The sequence below is a fragment of the Coenobita brevimanus genome, chromosome 40 (assembly GCF_032717465.1).
Source record: "Coenobita brevimanus isolate Jiangsu-jjx chromosome 40, ASM3271746v2, whole genome shotgun sequence".
NCBI classification, from domain to species: domain Eukaryota; kingdom Metazoa; phylum Arthropoda; class Malacostraca; order Decapoda; family Coenobitidae; genus Coenobita; species Coenobita brevimanus.
This window is the reverse complement of record NC_136993.1, coordinates 53,379,249-53,402,906: the sequence shown is the minus strand read 5'-3', so window position 1 is coordinate 53,402,906 and position 23,658 is coordinate 53,379,249. Positions and strand designations below refer to the sequence as shown.

Genomic DNA, 23,658 nt, shown 5'->3' with positions numbered 1-23,658 from the left:
ACACTTCATCACTTTACTCTTATTCTCATTTACTTTCAATTTCCTCCTTTCACACACCTTCCAAACTCCTCTACCAACTGTCCCAATCTCTCCTCTGAATCAGTCACCAGTGCAGTATCATCTGCAAACAGCAGCTGCTTCAGATTCCACTCTCCTCCATCAACATTTACCAGACTCAGACCACCTAAAACGCTTGCATTCACCTCCCTTACAACACCATCCATGTAAATATTAAACAACCAAGGCGACATCACACATCCCTGTCGCAGCCCCACTCTCACGGGAAACCAATCACTCACAGCATTTCCCACTCTTACACACGCTCTACTATTTACATAAAAACTTTTCACCCCTTTTAGTAACCTACCATCAAGTCCATACAATCTTAAAACAGTCCACAAAGCCTCCCTATCAATTCTATCATACGCTTTCTCTAAATCCATAAATGCCCAAAACACATCCTTGCCTTTCGCTAAATACTTTTCACACACTTGTCTCACAGCAAACACCTGATCAACGCATCCCCTCCCTCTCCTAAAGCCACACTGCTCATCACTAATCACTCCCTCTGTACCCTCTCTAACTCTCATAATTAACACTCTACCATACACCTTACCTACAACACTCAACAGACTTATACCCCTAAAGCTAGTACATTCATACTTATCACCCTTGCCTTTATACAACTGGACCACACAAGCACTTGCCCAGTCAATTGGCACCATACCTTTCTCAAAGCACACATTCAACAATCTTACTAACCAGTCAACAATAGTCACTCCACCACTCTTCAGGCATTCCACAGCACACCCATCCATACCTGCAGCTTTCCCTGTTTTCATCTCCTTTACTGCCTTCTCCACTTCCTCCTTCGTGATCAAAGAATCATTCAACTCTCCCTACACATTTATTCCTTGCACCCTTCCATCCGCCACAATCTCAGCCACCCTTTCCTCCTCTACATTTAACAATCTTTCAAAATACTCTGCCCATCTCTTCCTTACTGCATCCATCTCAATTAACATCCTTCCATCCTCTGCTTTTACTCGTTCTTCCTTCCCAAACTCTCCCTTTCGCACCCTTTTCACCTCCTTCCAAAACATTTTCTTATTTTGCTGAAAATTCTCTGTCAGCCGCCTACCCCACCTCTCATCTGCTGCCACTTTAGCATCACGCACAGCCCTTCTCGCTCTATTCCTCTTCTCCTTATACCTTTCATATGACGTCTCATCCTTCCTCTGCAGCCACACTTCATATGCACGTCTCTTCTCAGCCACAGCCATACTTACTTCCTCGCACCACCATTCACTTCCTTTTCTTACACCACCACCCACACGTCTCACACCACACACCTCTTCTGCATGCCCCACCACAGCACTCTTAAACAACTGCCATTCCTCCTCCACGCTGCCATTTTCCCGATCTTTCACTGCGTTCCACTCATCTTTCAATTTCTCCTGATACTCTATATATATATATATATATATATATATATATATATATATATATACACGAGGTGCTACCCAAAAGTTCCAGTAATTTGAATATTGTAGGAAAATAAGTAACCTTACCTCATAGTTCTCACTGTTGCCTTCGAAGTAGTCCCATTGGGCATGTATACGGCGGTCCCAGCGGTTTTTCCACGAGTCCATGCATCCCTGGAAGGCTTCAGGTGTGATGGTCTTGAGCACCTCCTGCGATTCTGGCTGGATCTCCTCGATCGAGACAAATCAATGTCCAGTCAGTCATAATTTCAGCTTGGGAAACAGGAAAAGGTCGCAGGGGACAAGGACTACCTTGTTAGTGGAAGCCAGGAACTGCTAGACAACAACTGATGAGTGGGTGGGGGCGTTGTCATGATGGAGGACGTAGTCTTTGTTCTTCCACTTTCTGGACGTTTGCGGTGGATATTCTCCCTCAGACGCTGCAAAACTTCACAGTAAAACTTTCCACTGACAGAATGACTGGATGGGACGAATTCCTTGTGAACAATCCCTTGGATATCGAGGAAAACAATCAACATCGACTTGACATTGCTGCGAAATTGACGTGCTTCTTTCGGCCTCGGTGAACTGGGAGCCTTCCATTGTGATGACTGGTGCTTTGTCTCTGGGTCATAACGATAAACCTATGATTCATCACCAGTTATGACCTTGGAGATGAAGGTGGCATCATGCTTGACATGGTTCTTGAACTCCCTGCAAACCGCACTGTGATGTGCCTTCTGCTCGTGCATTCTTGGCACAAAAGTGTGCAGCAATGCTTCTCATGCCCAACACGTGCGACAAAATGCGTTGCACTCCCGTGTGACAGTCCAGCGATATCACAAACATCATGGATAGTTCATCTACGATCTGGAAGGATAGCCTGACGAACATTTCTGATGTTTTCTGGTGTTGTTGCCATTGACTTTCGTCCAGATCGGTCCTCGTCTTCGATGGACATTCGTCCTTCCTTGAACTGCATGTGCCAGAAAAATGTTCTGCTTTAGGACATGGCATTGTCACCAAAGGCTTGCTCAAGCAACCGGTGAGTTTCTGTAGCCGTCTTGTTGGTCTTGAAGCAGAACTTGATGCAGGTTCTTTATTCTGTGAGGTCTGCCATTGCAAAACCTCCAAACCACCTACACACCACGTTACAATAGTAAGCGAAACTCAACAACTCATCTGCTCACAGACACGGCCGGGGCCACACTGACGCAAAAGGAGAGCTGCTGACTCCTCCTAGCAGCAAAAGGCAAAACTACAAACAGTTGGCTCTTTCTGTTCAAATTACTGTAACTTTTGGGTAGCACTCACAATATATATATATATATATATATATATATATATATATATATATATATATATATATATATATATGTGTGTGTGTGTGTGTGTGTGTGTGTGTGTGTGTGTGTGTGTGTGTGTGTGTGTATCCTGAAGATAAAATAATGGGTTGTAATGGAGTACCAGGAGAAAATGGTGAAGGGAAGCAACTGAAGGATATGTGTCAGGAAGGGGGGTTGTGCATTTGTAACTTGTATTTTCCTCTATACCATGTACATAAATGTACATGGTATAGAGGGAACGGGGATCATGTTGAAAGGAGTCTGATTGATTACGTGCTCGTAGAGAGGTCGAGGCCATGAATGGTTGCTGATACGAAGGCTGTGTAGGTCTATCAGTTCATATGACTGCGGTATGCAAGATCAAGCTGAGAGGAGTGAAGTGGACCAGGAAAGAGAGGAGCAGTCAGGGAGAAAGACTGAAAGTCGAGAAGCTAAGGGTCAAAGAAATTGCCGATGAATACAGGACCAAAGCAGGGGAGTAGTTGGAATCAGTGAATTGGAATAAAATAGATCTGGACAGCCTGTGGAATGCATATAGGGACAGCTTACTTAGAAATGTTGAAGTGGTGTGTGGTTTGGCAAGAGTAACAAAAACAAGAAAGATGATGGGATGATGAGGTTAAGAAAGCAATGGAGGAAAAGAGGAAGAAGTGCATAGAGCGGTCACAGGACAAGGGTTCAGTTGAAATAAGAACTGAATATACTGAGAGCAAGAAGCACGTAAAGAGAAGTGGAAAAAGAAGGAGGTAAATGATGATCTAGGCAGAAAAATGAATGCAAACTACTCTGAAAACAGGAAGTTATTCTGGAAAGAGGTGTGGAAATGTATAGGTCCTAGATGAAAACGGAAAGAAAATTGATGATGTGAAGGATGTACGTGGTAGATTATCAACCCATGGGGATGAAGTAAGGACCAAATGGAAAGAATATTTTGAAAGCCTGATGAATGGGAGTAGAGAAAGCAAAGCCACTGTAAACATGATTCGTCTTGGGGATGTGCAGAAAAGGAATGCAGTGGCACGAAATGTGACACTTGCACGAGTGAAGAGCGCTGTAAAGCGGGTGAAAAATGAGAAACTGCTGTTATTGAAGAGGTGTATGCATAGATGATTAAGTGTTGAGGAAAGAAGGGAATGAAGTGCTTGTATTATGTAAGAAGGCATGGATGTAAAACTGTGCCAGCAGAGTGGAAAAAGGCTGTGAATGTACCCCTATACAAAAATAAAGGTGGCCTAAGTGACCGCAAGAATTATCGTGGCGTAAGTTTATTGAGTGTGGTAGGGAAGATATAGGGAATAATTACTGAAAAGAAAATAAGAGAGATATCAGAAGTCCTACTGACTGATGAACAGGGTGGCTTTAGGAGTGGGCAAGGATATGTGGATCAAATATTTGCAGTGAGACAGATAACAAAGACGGCTTGTGAGAAAGACCATAAGGTACTTATGGCATTCATGGATTTGGAAACAAGCATACGACAAAGTGGAGAAAGAAGGATTGTGGAAAGTTCTGCGCATGTATGGTATAGATGGTAAGCAGCAAGGTGTCGCCACGAGATTTTATGATGGTAGTGAAGCATGTGTAAGAGTTAGTGGGCATCTAAGTGAATGGTTCACGATCGGTGTGAGCGCGCGATAAGTTTGTATAATGTCCCCATGGTTATTCAATATATATGGATGTGGTGATGAGAGAAGTAAACACAAGAGTAATGGAAAGGGGGATGGTGTTGGTAATGAATGGTGATGGATGGAATATCTCAAATTGGTTGTATGCTGATGACGAAATACTACTTGCAAATACAGGACAACAACTTGGTAGACTAGTGCAGAGTTTTGCTGATGTCTGTGAGCATCGTGCCTAAAAGTAAATGTAGAAAAGAGTAAATTGATGATTATTGAGAGAGAAGGGGACTCCCAGTGCGATGTTACAGTGAATGGAGAGAGACTGGAATTGGTGAGAGACTTCAATTACCTGGGTACAGTGATAGAAAAGAGAGGAAAATATGTAAAAGAAGTGTAAACTAGAGTGACGCAACGAAGGGAAATAACTGGTGCAATGAAGGCCTTGATAAGAGTGTTGTAGCTGCACGAGGCTTATGAAGTAGTGTTAGTGCCAACATTAATATATGGATGTGAGACTATGGTGAGGCATGAAAATGTAATGTCAAGAGTGAGAGCGGTGGAGATGGGACTGCTAAGGAATGTATATGAAATACAGAGAGTGGATAGGATACGAAATAATGTGATTCGTGAAAGATGTGGAGTGAGGAAGTCTGTGGACACCAGAATCGAGGAGAGTGTACTGATATGTTATGGTCATCTGAAGAGAATGGATAACAGAGTGGTGGAATGGTATATCTGAGCGAATTTGAGGGATGGAGGAGGCGAGGTAGGCCAAGGAGAAAGTGGAGAGATATGGTGGATGAGTGTGTGAGGAAGAGAGGTTTGGAAACCGGTGAGGCTAGGGAAATGACAAGAGATCGAGCTGATTGGATGAATATTGTGAGGGGAAGTGCATAATCAGGGATCTGGCACCCCCTTTGAAAGTGATAGAGTCCGGATTGACTCAATCGGATACCTTTATGCGAAGCTACAGAACGTGGTGAATGTTTTTGCGTATCCGATACAGCCAGGATTCTGGGGGCTTGAATGATGAGTGAATGGAAGCGGGGCCCATTGGACTGGGCAAATTTGTGATGTCTGGACATTGCTACTCCTCACCCTGCCCTAGGGTGGGAAAGGAGGTCTGGATGATGATGAATATATATATATATATATATATATATATATATATATATATATATATATATATATATATGATCGTCATCATCATCAGGACCGACCTATCCCTACCGAAGCAGGGACGATATAGCCAATGCATGTCTAACCAGTGGCTTAGGCTGTCTGGTAGAGATTATGTACAGTAGGGTGAGAAGTGCTTGTGAGTGTGATTGTAGTGTTGTAATGGCTTTGGATGTATGTTTAGCCTGTGAACCAAGTGCAATCGGCCCGCCTTAAGCTGACTGGATGCAAGCATACTAGTATTCGACACTGTTTCAGCCACAGCATCCCTTATGTCCACCAAAGTTATAAGTGGGTCGGTGAATGCTTCTCAAAGTTTTTACAACTCTGGCGGAAGGCGAACCCGCGTCCACCAGCGTGCGAAACGCACACTCTACCACTGTACCACAGACTCATATATATATATATATATATATATATATATATGAGTATATGGATATATATATATATATATATATATATATATGAGTATATGGATATACTGATAACACATTATCACTTATAAGAAAGGAGGGGTAGGCATTCCAGAAAAATATTTTTTCTGTGTGTGTGTGTGTGTGTGTGTGTGTGTGTGTGTGTGTGTGTGTGTGTGTGTGTGTGTGTGTGTGTGTGTGTGTGTGTGTGTGTGTGTGTGTGTGTGTGTGTGTGTGTGTGTGTGTGTGTGTGTGTGTGTGTGCATTTTTACAAAAAAGGTTGGAAAATCACTGCCGTAGGTTGACACCGACAGGAGGGAATTGTGGTAATATGAATAATACAGTGGCTATGTATAACAAGATATTTTGTGAACTGCCCACCACAGGCTGAAACATAAAAGTTAATGAGATGAGCACTGTTGGCCAGCGCCTCATGGCATCCGCCCCCTCCCTTTCCTTTTACCTGAACCCAAATTCAAAACTGATGTCTAACTTCCAACCATCCGTACATTCAGGGACAAAAGTTCCAGAAATAATTGTCGAACAGCTTGTAAAGAGACTAAAAACTTTGTACTTACTGAAGACTTGGTGCCTTCAAAATCTCAACTGACCTGAACCTCTGGAAGGAACCATGGAGTGATCCCTGGGAGCCGGATGGGGCAGTGTCCCCCATAATCTGTTTGACCCTGTACCGACCGGGATGTGGAGTGAATGAATGAGAATCTTAAAACTGGGAAAAAAATGCTATGGCACAGACACAGATGAAAGAGAGTCTGGCACACGTCTCACACGGTTTCAGCCACGAAAATTTAAAGACTTGCACTGAAGATTTGAGGCTCGCCAGCCTCCAACAAGCAAGGAAATCGGCAGTACCTGAAAGCACCAATAGATGTGAAGCCAACTGATACTAGTATAAATTAAATTGCTACAGCAATTTTACATTATTTTTGTCGCAACCACATGGCCACCAAAATCAAGTTTATGTCCCAAACTGTGTCACCCACTTACTCAGTGAGTCCCACTACCTTTCTGTGCTATGAGTGGGGAGCTTTTGGCAGTGTCTGTTGTGTTTCTAGAATGTGTCCGAAATGCACATGCTGCGCATGTAGTTCTCTGTTCACTTGCATTTTTTAAGCAATTGCCGAAAATATGAAATGATGGCGCGGCAGAGCACTGAAAAGATAGTTGATAGGGATAGCCTGTGAGCGAAAAGGGTTCGTTTTAATTGCTTTGCCAGTAAATAATGACTAATTTCCCCTTACATTACAGCATGGGTTAGAGCAGATACTGGAGGTGTCATTTATGTGTGAGATCACCAATTGAAGTTGACCTGTGTCTTGTTAAGAATGTGTTTGTTTAGACTGTCTTATTCCTTGTAAACTAACCTCTTTGTCATAATTGCATATTAACACGAGTCATTGCTCTCCACAAGTGATCCTTTGTTTCTTACTGCAGTTTTAATATGTGGATTAATTAATTAGTAATTCGTCTTTATATTCCATTGGACTACTAGATCGAAACTAATATATGGTAATTCTCTCTCTCTCTCTCTCTCTCTCTCTCTCTCTCTCTCTCAGGGTAACCATGCGAGTGCAGCTGCCTTATGCTTCCCCAGGGAGAAAACCACTGCGAGTGGCAACATGGTCTAACCGAACAGGACTCACTCTCACATCTCGTCTTCCAATCATCCCTGACAAATTTTTAAAGTATGCAAGAGCTTATGTCATGAAAAGAAATTCAGTGGTAAATGAGAACAATGTCAAAATATGCCTCTGTTTTCACATTTCATTCTTCCCGCACAATTTGATTTAAATCGGTATATCAAAGACTATGGGACAGGCACAGGTAAAGCACAATTTTCCGGTAATTTACTGTGAACTTTGAAGACAAAATCAGCTTCGAGAAAAATTACTGTTAACTAGGACTCACTGTACTCTGCTAAGTTTTATAATACACAGATTCACCTCAGCCCCGAACCTAGCAGTTGCCATCACCAGCCTGCCTCAAAATGAAATATTTTGGGTGAAGGATGACACGGCTAAGGATGGTAGACGACTCGCATTCAAGGGACCTGTGAATAATGTTGTGGAATATGTAGCACAAGGGATGAATTTTACGTAAGTTTAAAAAAACGCTTAATGTATTTATATTTGCACACTTTGTCAATGGAAATAATAATTTTTGCATAGTTTGTACTGAGAATAATTATATATCTATGCAGGCTTTTTTACTGAGAATTATTATTTTTCCACCCTATGACACTGAAAATTATAGTTTCGCACTTCGCAATGTATGAAAGCGTCTTTGTATGCATCTTATACGTTCGTGAAACAATCATCCTGCTCACCCTCTAACCTTTGCTTTGGTGTGTGTGTGGTGGTGGTGGGGGGGGGGGAGTCGTAGCCTGCGTTTCACATAGAACAAAGCCTTGTTTTCCAGTGCAAAGATTTGTGTTCCGAATGTTTGTTTGACTCTGTGATGAGCAGCTGGCTCTGATACTATGCATAAACCTGGTTACCATTGCCTGTCTTCTTAGGTGAGTGGAAACTAAATAAACAAATTCTTGTTTACCACGGAGATTCAACCTCTACATCTGTAATTATTATTACTTTAAGGGTTGAAATGTGGTGATAATATATCGTGACGGCTACTTAGAACGAGGTCAGTTTCTCATCATTAAGGCCAGATCTAAATTAAGAACTAATGTAGAGCTTCAGCCACACTATGCAATTCCATAGGGCTTAACAAATATCAGAGTTCCAGTGCTTATTGCAAACTTCTTGTATCCCGTTTCAGTTTTAAGTGCTGGTACATATATACTAGATATTGGGTGAAATCATTTACATGCTGCAATGTTTGGGTAACCCAAATCTTCATTTATATCATCACTAGGAATAGGGGATAAGCTTCTGCCACACAATAAGTCAGCTGATGTCAAAACCTCCACAGAACACCTTATAGATTGAAAAAAGGCAATTACCTATGATTTACTCGTGTGAACCACCACGTCCCTCATTCTTTTGCGTTTGATATTGATTTTATGCGATCTCCTCAACGAACACCTTGCTATTAGTCGTACCATTCTGTCAGTGAATTTATTTAGCCCCGGCGCCCTAGGAGCTGTGAAATCACGTACAGTGCAATCTCGTTCTCCCAAGCCTGTTTCAACCTTCAGTTGGTTCATATTTGCTAGTGTAAGGAAATGCTCAAACAAAATTAGTTAGTTGTGCCTAATTAATTTACTTAGCCAGGAAGTTTTTGCAGTAAACCACAGAAACAGACAAAATAACGGTTCCTTTTCTACTTTAAACTTTAAACAATCAGGTATCAAAATAGCCATTATTCTCGGCTTAATATGGGGTCACGGCTAATGTGCATCCCAGTACGCATGTCAAACACACACACACACACACACACACACACACACACACACACACACACACACACACCTAGTCCACAATCTCATTTGTTTACATTAATTCCTTCAACATTTTTCCCCAGTTCACATTCTTTAGGGTTTGCATCTTCAATAACCATGTTAGTATATTGCAGCTCTAATATTTAGATCCCCACACCAAAGTGTGAAGAACTACTTTATTTTCTCTGTTCGTTCTTCTTTTACAAATGCATTTTTAGCTTGGTACCATTCCCAGTTTCTCAATGAGTTTGCATCAAACTTAGTACAATTCTTCATTAAGCCAATAGGCCAAGACACAATTTTCATTTTTTTAAATAGGTTTCTTAATGGAATTTATGGAGTCCAAGGTAAAACCACAAAACTTGCACATGTTTGTATCCTACTTATTTTTTATGCTCATTAATCATCATGGCAATCTGCCCAGAGCATGTGTTTGTACTTGCATTCTCGTCAGTCTTTTTGTCGGTGAATCTGCTGGGCCTGGCTGTTGACTGTACGGAAGCAGGTGTTTAGGAAACCTTTTTTTTTTTTCTTTTTTTTTTTTAATATTGCGACCGGTACAAGCAACACTTGCCCATATTCTTTACGTAGAGGAAAACTGTATTAAAGACGAAGTATTTGGTTGTAAAATACTGCACTACAAAAGATTTCTTCACCAGGTACACGTATATACTACCCCGAGTGGGAACGTTTGGAGTAAAGTTGCCTGATGGCTCCTGGAATGGAATGGTGGGAATGGTGATGGAAAAGGTAAGAAGATAATTGATGCTTGATACTTCGAGTTGCTGTACAAGACTAATGTCGAGGAAGTAGTTATCTATCGTTGGAATAATCCCTGTTAAATAACTGCATTATAACTCAGTACACAAATGCAATAAAACGCTTGATCAACTTACTTCTTATTAAACGCTCTCAGAACTAGTCAGGTGAAGCTTTAGTTTACATATGTGTCAGACAATATTTAACTCCATTAAATCGGGGACATTTTGTCATGCACGTTTAACTATTATAAACAATAATATTCTATTCAGGGAGGACTTCGTAGTGGAAGAGATAATGAAGGCTCTGTTAAGTCCATTCAATTACAAGACTCTTCATTAAGCTAAATATAATCGTTTCAGTGTAAGAAGGGAACATCAAAATAATAACTCATCAACTGTGGTAGGTATGCTTGACACTCGAGGTCATATCATATACTTGTCACAGGAGGCTGAGTTCTCCCCTGGTCTCTTCATTATAACTGCGGCAAGAGCTGAAGTAATTCAGTACAGTTCACCAGTCACCGCTTCAAACATGAGAGTGTTGGCAGCTTTGGGACGCCCCGAGGTGGATCCCTGGAGCTTCCTACTGCCTCTGTCGCCACTGGTGTGGACTGGAATCATAATGTGCATCGTCGCTGTACTAATCCTTCTCTACCTCCTTCAAGCGCTTGTTTCCTTCACTGCTAACCATAGTGAAACTCGATGCCATGGGTTCCTTAGTTTAATTCGTGTGTTATTGCTGCAAGGTAAGTAAATAGGAGGACAATAGTGGATCTAGTGTTTAGACTCACTGGCTTCTGTTTCTAGAAACCAAATCATCGTCATGCTCAATGTGCCTATGCTTCTTTATAACGGCATTAGCTAAATACAATACACACACACACACACACACACACGGGGGACACCAAGGAGTGCACACGTTCGCCTGCAGTGCTACATACCGAGCCAGCACGGCCAGTGGCATTACCTAAATTAGTATCTTTATATGAGTCAAGCTCTGTACCAGGTTAGACTAAATGACTTTTTATTATTAAAAAAAAATAAGAAGTTTAAACAAGACTTGTTCAAACAGAAAAGAGAACCGAGTGGCGAAAGAATGCACTCAGTCAGCTGAGGTTTGTTTAGACTACAACTGCCCCAGGGAATGTACAGTAAGTACACTGTGCTTTTAGTATTGCAAAATGGACACATACTTTAGTAAAGCAAATTTGGAAAAGAAAAGGGATAAAGGTAGAAAGCAAGATGATGATTTCTACCAAGAACTGGTTGAAGTGGGGTCTCACAATAGACTGGCTGAACGTGTACACAAACTGGAAACGGCTTTCACAAATGAAATTGATGAAATAAAGAAGCAGATGCACTTGCAAAAGGAAGAAATAGAAAAACTAGGAAGGGAGGCCAACAAGAAAGACACAACCATCAGTGAACTAACAGTGGAATTGAGTACACTTACGAAGAAAATGAGTGAAATGGCAAGTACAGTAGTCAATCACGAGAGTATTATGGAAGAGTTCAAAAATGATACAGAGACAATTAGGCAAGTAAGCAGTCTGATAGACCACAGCAGTGATATTGAGGAGAAGATAACACAGGTGAATGAAGCTGTGCAAAGCTACAAAAATGATGTGGAAACCACGTATGCTGAAATGGTGAAAGTAAAGAAAGACTTAGAAACAAGGGTGGAAGAAAAAAGCATTAAAAAGGAAGTGAAAAGAATAATCCAAAACAATCCAAAGTTACTCAGAGATTCAGTAGATACCAACAAATCTATAGTAATCACTGGTATAGAAAAGGAAGAAGTAAAAAACAAGATCACAAGAGGCAAAAAGGAGATGGCAAATGTAATGAGCTTATTGAAAGAAGTATCAGAGGAAATCTGTAGTAAAGATATAGAGGAACACAAAAGGTTAGGGAAATATGAGAAAAGCAAGACAAGACCTCTAAAGGTAAATTTCCAGAGTGTAAACACTGTGGAGGAGATACTAAAAAATGCAAAGAATCTTATGGAAAAAGAGGAGTTCAAAAATGTATGGATAAAAAGATGCCTAACACAAAAGGAACTGGAATTACTGAAAGAGAAGAGGGAGAAAGCAAAAACAAAAAAAAGGGAAGATCAGAAGAGAAGAACACATTTTTTTGCAAAGTAATAGGATTGCAGGTACGAAAGTGGTACACAAACAGGAGGGAATAAAAAGGAGGAAGGTAGTAGAACAACGTCAAGACAAGTATATAAACAAGATGATAAAGTTGATGTACTCAAATGTGGATGGAATGGTATCTAAATTACTAGAGATGAATGATTATGTCAGAGAAAATGAACCATATATAATATGCCTAACTGAAACAAAATTAACACCAAGGATATCCAATGACATACTAAACTTAGAGGAATACAATATATGGAGAAGAGCCAGAAATTTAAAAAACAGGAGGAGGAATTATAATATTAACTAAGAAAAATTTAGAAGTCAATGAAATAAAATTAGATATATCATCACAAGTAGAACTGATTGCAGTAGAGATCAACACATCTGAAGGGAAAGTAATTGTAGCCAATTTGTACATGCCACCCAGATCAAACACATGGGAAAGAGACGAATATGAGGACCTGGCAGAGAGTACAATTCAGAGTTTAAGATCATTACTACATAAAATGGAAGATAAATCGGAAAGAATTATACTAACTGGAGATTTTAATACAAATATAAATTGGAATACTCTAGATATAATTAGCCAAGAAAGCTGTTGGGACCAAAAGCTCCTGGATGTCGTGCAAGAGTTTTTCCTAAAGCAACATGTGAGGGAAACCACCAGAAAAAGAGGACTCGATGTACCTTCAATGCTAGATCTAATATTTACTAGGCAAGAAAATGATATTGACATTTTAATATATCACCCTCCACTCGGCAAAAGCGATCATGCAGTACTAAATAACAACTTCAGGATAACATATGACATAGTTAACAGCAATGAGAGTTACAAAAAGAGCCTAAACTATAAAATGGGAAATTATTAAGACCTAAAGAAGTATTTCTTAGAAGTTGATTGGGAAAATGAGCTTAGAGGACAAGATTTAAATGCTTTATATAAAAAATTCAGTGAATTTTATGAAATAGGAGTCCAGAAGTACATCCCCCAGCACAAAGAAGCAGATAAGAAAATACAGAAATGGTTCAATACAGAATGTAAAAAATCAAAAGAAAGAAGAGATTTGTTGTGGAATAGATACAGAAGACACAATAGTGAAAGGGCGTATAATAATTACAAACAGACAAGAAACGATTATACAAGAATAAGGAGGGAAACCCAAAAACAGTTTGAGGAGAATATAATAAATAAAATTAGTGATCAACAAAAGCTATTTTACAGCTACATCAGAAGCAAAACCAAAGTAAAAGATATAATACAATCCATTACGGACGAAGGAATCACCTATACACAAGGGAATGATATTTGTGAAGTGCTAAATAAGAATTTCCAATAATTTTTTACAGAAGAAAAAAATTTTGAGAGGGACTATGTGGAACATGCATGTCCACACATACTACCAGATATACAAATATTAGAAAAAGTAATACAGGAGGAGTTAAGTAAATTAGACAGAGGAAAAGCAAGTGGTCCTGATGAAATTTCATGTTGGGTACTACGAGAATGTGCAAAGGAGTTAAGTAAACCATTATTTTTAATTTTCAGGAAATCCTTGAATCAAGGTAAACTACCTGATATTTGGAAGAAAGCAAATATTGTCCCCTTATTCAAGAAAGGAAATAGACAAAATCCACTCAACTACCGACCAGTATCACTGACCAGTGTTGTAAGCAAGGTAATAGAAAAACTTATAAGAAAAGCTTGGGTAAATCATCTAGAACACAGTATGATAACAGAAAGACAGTTTGGTTTCAGAAAAGGAAAATCATGTGTTACTAATCTGTTGAGCTACTATGACAGAGTAACAAACACAATACAAGAAAGAGAAGGATGGGTGGACAGTATCTATTTAGATTTCAAGAAAGCATTTGACACAGTACCACACCAAAGACTTTTATGGAAACTGTACCACCAAGGAGGAATTCGATGCAAACTGTTTTGTTGGACGCGAGACTTTCTCATAAAAAGAGAAATGAGAACAGTACTAAGGGGAAATTACTCATCATGGAAAGAAGTGACTAGTGGAGTACCACAGGGTTCAGTGCTGGCACCAATCATGTTTTTAGTGTATATAAATGATATTAACAGGAACACTGGAAATGAAAGCTATCTGAATATGTTTGCAGATGATGCAAAAATACAAAGGAGAATTACTAACAGAGACTCTTGTAAAGAGCTACAAGAAGAATTAAATAAACTTCATGAATGGAGTAATACATGGCAAATGGAATTCAATGTGGACAAGTGTCATGTAATCAAGTTTGGTAAAAGTGGAAAAAGACCTGATTGGGATTATACGTTAGGAAATAAAACCCTACACACATCAGAAAGAGAGAAGGACCTAGGTGTGATTATCAATAACAGACTATCTCCGGCTGACCACATCAGTGAAAAGATACGGAACATGTATACACTGCTTGCAAATATGAGAATAGCATTCACATACATAAATGAAGATATGCTAAGAAGGATAACATCATTCATTAGACCAACCATGGACTATGCATCAGTAGTCTGGAGTCCTCATCTCAAAAAACACATAGACAAGATTGAAAAAGTTCAAAGGGCCGCTACAAGATGGATACCAAGCTTAAGGGACCTAAGCTACGAAGAAAGACTAAATAAACTGAATCTACCAACACTACAGGAGAGAAGGAAAAGAGGTGACATGATAATGCCATATAAATGCATATCAGGGAAGGAGAAAATAGACATAAATGATTACTTAACATATGGGGAAGCATTAGCAAGAGGACACTGCAAAAAACTGCATAAGAAGAGAGGTGATAAAGACGTAAGGAAATTCAGTTTCCCAAACAGAGCAATTGATCAATGGAATGCACTACCGAATGAAATAGTGTGTGCCAAAACAATTCACAAATGTAAGGATATGTACGATAAATATGGTTTAAGACACGGGACAGTACGAGCTTGACTCATTCCTGTAAAGATACAAGTAGGTAAGAACAATTAGGTAAGAACACAGAAACGCGTTGTCACAGGTACCTCTATATTGTTCTAAGATTCCCATTCTGTTTACCCATTTCTCTGCTTGTAATCTCAGGTTAGCCAAAACGGTGCATTACAGCACAACGATTTTTGAATCAATGTACTTAAAATGAGCTAACTAAAAAAAATGGTGTCAAAAAAAGAAAACGGATGCAATCGGTCTCCGGTTACCAAAAATGTTGTTAATTAACACATGTTCATTATATTACGCAGTAAATGTGGCGGGATATTTCGGTGGAGGTTCAAGTCTCTGCATTAAGAAGAGAGAGAGAGAGAGACAGAGAGACAGACAGACACACACACACACACACACACACACACACACACACACACACACACAGAATCAGAGACAGAGACAGAGAGTTTGTCTACGTGTTTGTCAGTCGTCTATAGAATTCAAGGGGGGTGTATACAGAACTCTTAACAGCTCCAACAGGTGGAACTCATTACGACGAATTTAAACTTTTTAAACGTGTGCATTACATAAGCTAAAGTGACTCCTTCGATTGTCATGATTTTAATTAATCAGATATACACGTCAACAAGGTGGAAAGATGGTAGTCGATCACTGTTGTTGGTTTTTTCCTATAACCATTTTAGCAACAGCGGGTTGAATGGGTAAACGAATCAATGGGATGAGAGGGCAGGGTTGATGAGTGGGTGGGTAGTGGGAAAATAGGTTTATGGTAAGAATAGGTCCATGGAGAATATAAACCTGGGGACATGCGCCTAAGAATACTATGGGAACCCGAGGGCCTTCTCCTACAAGGAGTGGCTGTCCAAGGTATTACCCAGACAATGCCAGGTATCCCTTCTAGTAAACTTTAAATGGTACGTAATATCCACTTCCGTATTACCCTATCACAAGTGTAGGGAGTCAGGCCTAGACTGTTTAGCCCAGACATTTACACATAAAGCATTCAAGAGTCATTTGGTGGACAGTAAACTTAAATAATCTTCATATGCAAAACCTGGATACTGCCAAATATACCAAACACGTGTATCTTTCTTTGTTTCGTGGAAACATTTGGATTGTCATTCGGTGCCGAGCACTCAGAGGGTTGCACTACATCCAGTGAATGGATGACGGATCCCCCATTTTCCCTTCTCCCCTACACATCTGTATAAGTCTGGGACACAAGAGATTTTTGTGTTATGTTGACATCTTCACTGTATTACTGCATTTAGTTAGTTAAGTTCAGAAACACGAATGCATATACGGTACAGATATGGTGAGAGGCAAGGTAATATGCGTTACAGGAATTATTTTTTATCTTAGATGAGTTACACAGGTGTTTCAAGTTTGTGTCCAGTTTACTAGGATTTTTTGCCTGGCATCACCTACACTCATTTTACATAGGTAATCAGTGCTTAACTGACGTGAAACAACAACCTTTATAATAAAGAGTGATCTACATATATAGGTCCGACTTTTTATTATGTGGCGAAAAATGTAAAAAAAAAAAATCTGTCAAATGAAAACTTTATTAATTCTTTCCGAAATTTCCTGTAAATGACCTGATGTCAGGCAGATATTTTTCCATCTTATAATTATGGACTACAATGCCCCCTTCAATGCATTCCAAAAATGACTAGCACAGACTAAAGTACTGTGGCTAAATAATAATAAATGAAAAAACTTGTAAGACCATAATGTTCTTCAGCAACAGATCAAAGTTAAAAGAACGAAGTAGCAGGATACAGAATTACTGTCCATTTCCCTGTATGCAATTTCTGTATAATACCAAGCCTTGTGGATTAATCATTATTTTGTAATGAACATATATGTAGAGCATCTGTGGGGATTTGGTGTCTCCAACAGGCAGAAGCCATGTATGAGGTAAAATAGAACCAGGTGGTAAGTGGGTCCCTGGAGGGATAATAGGTCCATGAGGAAAACTGGTTCTCTCTTGTATTTTGTTTTTCTCTTGGAAGGAACAGTTTTGCGGGCTCATTGCCTTTGGTTCCTTTTTCCCCATTAAAAAAAAAAAAAATGAGAGGTCATTTGAGGGAAAATAGGTCCATATAGAAAAAATAAGTTAATAATTGCCAAGTATGTATGAACATCATACTGTTTGGGGTCGAATTTTGGTAATTGCACATGCAGTTTAGTTGCCATTTTGATAGTATTTCCTGATCACCTCTCTCGTATGGCTGGGTCAAGAACCACTGCTGTCCACCAGTGTAATGCTAGGTGTTTTAGGTTCGGCCTCCCGTCCCTAGAGCACCTAGTGAATAGCTGGGTTCTTTTTCTAGACCGGAGCTTAGACAATTAAGAGAGAGGCAGGGCACAAAAACTCAAGGCAACGCCTTAAATTGTATTACTAAATCTTACACAGGAATGAGCAGATGTCACAAGTACAAATACTCTGGACAATTATAATTCTTGGCTGCAGATATGGAATAATAGTATCACACAGGATACTGTACAGGACCAGATTGGTTAGGGTGAATGACACTTGAGCTAGACACTTATGTTGGCGGGGGAGTTTAGATTTCCTAGGCCGGTGGTGGTGGTTGTCTGATTTCCCTGGGTAGCGTTAATATTTTACTCTGGGCCTAAGCGTGATCTTACAGAGACGTCCCGTCACTGTTGGATAGAGTGTTCACTGTACCCGGGTGGAGCTGGCGGTACTGGAATTTCAACATAGGGGCCTATGTATGATCTTCACGTGATACGGCAGCACTGTTCTCTATGGTAGACCCGTCCTTCACTGTCTCACTCTGGTACTATCTTTTTCCATTACTTTCTTTTACACTCTAACCACTGGCTTACTTTATTCTGTCACTCCTACACTGTCTTTATGTTGTGTGTGTTCACTTTCACTCACTGTCAGGTCAGACGTATCACAGTTAGGTGCAGGGGCGGCGGCGGAGTCTTTCTACTGATGGGGCTAGGATCCACCAAGGGCTGCTAGGTCCCGGGGGCGGGGGACAGCACGTAGTGGCATCCTCTCTCGTCCGGGGCTGCTGGGGGCATAGGTGCCTGAGACTTCTGGGCTCGGGGTGGGAGTCTGGCCTTCTGGGTTGGGACTGAACAGTCGCCTGAACTTTTGAGTCAGGCGGCTAAAGGAGGATGAGGATCTCCAGTGTCTGGGTGCAGGGGGGTCCTGCCCGGGAGTCTGAGGGGCAGTCGGGAGGTCGCAGGAGCTGCAGTCCCCAAAGGTCGGGGACGCTGTCAGGAGTGAGCTGCAGCATCAGCCGGCATCGGGGTCCGTCAGGGGCATCTCCACCAGCTGCAGGGAGAAGAGCCTCGTGGTGGTCACAGGGCCTCTCCAATACTCCTCCAGGCTGGGGACTCCCTCCAAGTTGTGGGTGGGTGGACCGGGCTCAGCATCTGATGAAGGAGCAGCTTCAGGCTGTCTCTGGCTGTAGGGCCCAGCTATTGGCCGTGGCTGTCTCAGGGCACCTTTGGAGCGGCTACCAGCCGTCTCCTGCGGGAGGATAGAGCGGCTGCAGGCCAACTCTCCAAGGGCACCTTCAGAGCAGCTGCCAGCTGTCTCCTGATGAAGGCGGGATCAGCTACTGGCCATCTTCTGATTGACCTCCGGAATGGCTTCAGGTCTTCTCCTGTAGGAGGGGGAGTGGCTACAGGCCGTCTATCTGAGGGGCACCTTCCGAGCACCTGCAGGCCATCTCCTGACAAAGGCGGGAGCAGCTTCAAGCTGTCTCCTCGTTTCCTCCAGAGCAGCTTCAGGCCGTCTCCTGTAGGAGGGTGAGCAGCTACAGGCCATCTCTTTGTAGGGCACCTTCCGAGCAGCTCCAGGCTGTCTACTGATGAAGGCGGGAGCAGTTTCAGGCTGTCTCCTTGCTTCCTCCATTCGGCTTCAGGCCGTCTCCTGTACGAGGGTGAGCGGCTACTGGCCGTCTCAGGCATGCTGTTAGGAACTGGAGAAACAGTTCCACCCCGGTCTGATTGATGGGCAGCTCGCCCAGCAGGTCATCTTGTATTCCTGCTATGGCGGCAGTGGGCAAGTTTCGTGTCATAGGGGAGCGGCCTGGGTGGACTTAGGCCATTTCCGCCCGAAGCACATTCACGCCGTGTACGCTTCTCCGTGGGCTCCTTCTGGTGGATTGTTGCTGTCTGCTTCAATGTCCTGCTGCATTTTAAATGCAAAGTGTCTTCATCTAAATTAACCTAACCTAACTACCCTAGCCTAACCTAAACTAAACTTAACCTAGATTATCCCTGCCTAAACTAACCGTGATATTAATGGTAAAGTAGGAAATGTGAAGGTGGATGGAGTAGTTGGTGAGTGGGGTGTACCTGCTGAGAAAGATGAGAATGGCAGTGGTTTTGTGGACATTTGTGCTGGGAGGGGGTTGGTGATAGCCAATACCCTCTTTAGGCACAAAATGATCCACGGGTATACATGACGACTGATGAGAAGGGTCAGTGGTGAACTGAATGAAAGGAAGGCATTGACTGATAATGTGTGTGTGGATGAAAGGATGCGAAGATGTGTAATGAATGCAAGAGCATATAGAGGTTGGGGGAGTGAACTTTCTGACCACCACTTAGTGGTGGTCAGAATCGAGGTTCAAGGAAAATGGAGAAACAGAAGAAGGGAAGGGCGGGAGGAAGGAGTAGACGCAAGGAGAGTGGAAAGGTTACAAGAGGATGAGAAACAGACAGAATATAAGAGAGAAGTGGAGGAACGATTGTGTAAATATGAATTGGAGCAGATGGGGGACGTGGAAGGTGGGTGCAAGATATTCACAGAAGAAAAATGTGCATCATGTGAAGTGGTCTGTGGGGTCAAGAGAGGACGAAAGGGGTGCAAGGAACAGCATGGTGGAATGAAGAGGTGAGACAGGCTGTGACACAAAAGAAGAAAGCATATAATGAATGGATGAGAAATAGGGGCGTGGAAAAACTTGAGAGACGGAAGAGAGAGTTATATGTAGAAAGGAAGAGAGAGGAGAAAAGATTAGTGAGAGAGTAAGAAGAGAGTGGATGAGGAATCTGGAAGGAATCTGAGTGTAAAGGGTGGATGATGAGGAAATGGAAAATGTGAGTACGTTTAAGTACTTGGGTAGTGTGATGAGTAAGGATGGAAGTTTACAGGGTGAAGTGCTTGAAAGAGTACAACAAGGAAGAAAGGTTGCTTGTTCCTTGAAAGCAGGGATAAGAAACAAGGAAGTTAGCATGGAGGTTAAAAAGTTACTACATGACAGTATTGTGATACCAAATCTAACATATGTAAGTGAAGCTTGGATGTTGTTAGAGGGACACAAGTCAGTAGTGAGAGCAGTGGAAATGAGTTATTTGAAAGGAGTCTGTGGAGTCACATGGAGAGACAGACTGACAAATAAAGATGTAAAGGAGCATTGTGTTGTGGATGTGGATGTGATAGGAAGTGTTAGGAGAAACACACTGAGGTGGTTTGGCCATGTGGAGAGGATGGAGAATAAGAAACTGACGAGGAGAGTGTATGTGAGTGAGGTGGAGGGGGAGAGAGGGAGGGGTAGGCCAAGGATGATATGGAGGGATGGAATGGAGAGGTATATGAGAGAGGGGGATGTGAGTTGTGAGCAGGGCAATGAAATGGCAGGGGACAGGGCGACGTGTAGGCGATTTGTTTGTGGCCACCCCATATGAGATTCAGGCGTCTGACAATCGATAGATAGATAATTCATCCCAGTTTACACTCCCATCACGACATCACTAGGCATTTCACAAATGATTGATTTCACACTCTGCCTGTAACATTACACGTCACGGTCGCAAATGTATACACGTCACTGCAACACGCATTATTTTACCAAGTCTCTTTCCTGGATTTCATGTCCTTTTCATTCTCTTCGCACATCGCCTGCTACTTGCACAGAAAAAAAAAAGAAAAAAAGAAACATTTATTTCGCCCAGGAAAGGCTCGTATTGGAAGTAGGAAGGGAGCGAGGCAAGGCACCGTACGAGTGGATGGGTGCCAGGTTGGTGCCATGTTCCCACGTGATACGTTTCCTCCTCCTTTGATGAAATATGGCCCTATAGCGCAATCAATAAGCGTGTCTGGGCACTTTGGTAGAGGGGGAAGAGGTGGACGTGGTGCAGACAATGACCCAAACAGTGAAACTTTATTTCTCGCTACAGAAGCATGCGTGTGACTGACATAACCACAGAGGCTTGCGCGTCACTGACACTGCCCGATAAACACTCTGCTGACTCAAATGAGATGCCAGATGCCACTTGACACCGTACTTATGGGCGCAATCTTTAAAATATGGCATAGCAGTGATTTCTCTGATGCTTCAAGACCCGCAGGAACTAGAACCCCTGTCATCACATGATATCTTGTGACCTGAAGGATTCTTGCTGAGGGCTGAGTAAAATGCTGACCAAGCAGACAAGCAAAAGCCAAGTGGTGGTTTACAGGCATATATGGCAGCAACGTGGCCCTCTGAATGGGATTCAGGAACATTAACCAGGAGCACACCAGAAGTCGTCAATTACATCATGTTATTGAGTTGGAGAGGGGTTGAGAATACAGTATCAACTGACATTAAACAAGTAGCAGAAAGAAATGCCGTAGGATTTGTTGAAAAGATGTTCTAACTGTTTTGGGGACAATATTCTCATCTGCTTATGCTAGTGAATGCTGACTCCCAAATGTCTACTTTGCACCCTTTTCTGTCAGAATAATTACAGAGATACTGGTTCAAGCCAAACCACTTGGACAAGGGTATATAAAAATGCGAAAATCCCTTTTGAATTGCGGTGACAGACGTCCAGCCAAATGCCAGAAGTCCTATTCAATGATACGCCCCCTCCCCCTTGGAACCAACGGGCCACCCCTGGATACAGTTCAGCCTTTGGGGGTGCAACATACCCAGGCCTACCTCTGGTCCAGACATTCTCGGGTGTTGATCCCACCACGGCCTCCACAAGTGGCCTTGAACATCAACTCCATCCCAGCTGTCACAATTGCCCTCTTCACAGTAGGAAATTTTGACAAGCATGGAAATACCACGTTGAGTACACCGCTTCCCGTCCGATCAGCGAAGTTAAGCAACGTTGGGTCTCGTTAGTACTTGGATGGGTGACCGCCTGGGAACACCAGATGCTGTTGGCATCCCTACGTGTCAAGTGGGGTTGGTGGAGGATTAGTGCCCCTCCCTGTAAAACAATTAACTCTAAGCCGTTGGCCACCCCGTTTGGGATACATGGCGTCTGGCAATGAATGAATGAATGAATGGAAATATTCACACTATTTATATCAAAGATATAAATAGAGTGAATATTTCCTTGCTGAACACAGAACCGTTTAGTTTTAGTTTGAGATATCTGATGACCCTTTGAAAGAAGAGCTAGAAGAAGGAAATAAGTCATGGCAAAATTACTCAGGCTGGTGGCAGGGAAACAAGGCATTGAAAGAGGATGTCATAGCCCAGCTGCAGACCCAAACAGTAAAGGGTCATGAACTGAAGGAGAACAGCGAAGGGAGTAGTTATTAGTGTATGAGGGAATAGGGCTAGATATGCATATCAGGAAGTCATTGATGAATAAAAGATAGTTGGTGAAACAAGAAAGCGCTTAGGATGACCACTGTTGATAGTTTTACAAAATCACTGACTCTCTCCAAAAGCAGCTACAAAGTTACCATAAAGGAAATAGAGATGAAACCGCAAACAGAACCATACAAACTGTATGCAAGGTTTAAAATCTAATGATTTGTGCAGTAGATACACACTTTTCATATAAATAGTATCACTTGAAACTATTCAGTGAACGTATTTGTGGGCCATAGATGATTTATGTGCACTTATTATGCAAATATTGTTGTTAGAAAACCTTATTGAAGTTTTTCTTTTCTTAAGAAGATATGCTAAACATGCCCGAAATTCCAGGAAAATGCATCTAGTAAGAGAGTAGAGGATTTTTTCTTTTCAGCTGGATGTATTCTTCTGTTAATTTGGCATATAGTGGGGAAAAAATCTCTATTTAGGTCAGAAGTACAGTCATAAAGAAACATCCCCTATGCATTGTGTCAGAACAACTTAATTCTGATATTATAATTATATATTTCACAGTCACTTGATGTGTGATTGATTTAAATATCCATTGATGCTTTCTTGGTTGGTACGGTTTTATGCTGTTTAGAGAATCAGGTACCCACTCTAAGCCTTGAGTACATTTCTGGAGGAATGCATTGCCACCTTGACAGTTCATGACAATGTAAGGAATGGATTTTCCTTGAGTGTTCTTCAGGAGTTGATGAATACCTCTCGTTGTTTGCAGAGAGTGCCTGCAGAGCTGGAAGTGAATTGTTTTGTTTTA

At 41.6% G+C, this 23,658-nt stretch overlaps 1 pseudogene; it reads left to right on the top strand.

Moving 5' to 3' along the window:
• Window positions 1-22,336: 22,336 nt before the first annotated feature.
• On the top strand, window positions 22,337-22,453 carry LOC145397309 (5S ribosomal RNA; annotated as a pseudogene).
• Window positions 22,454-23,658: the final 1,205 nt, after the last annotated feature.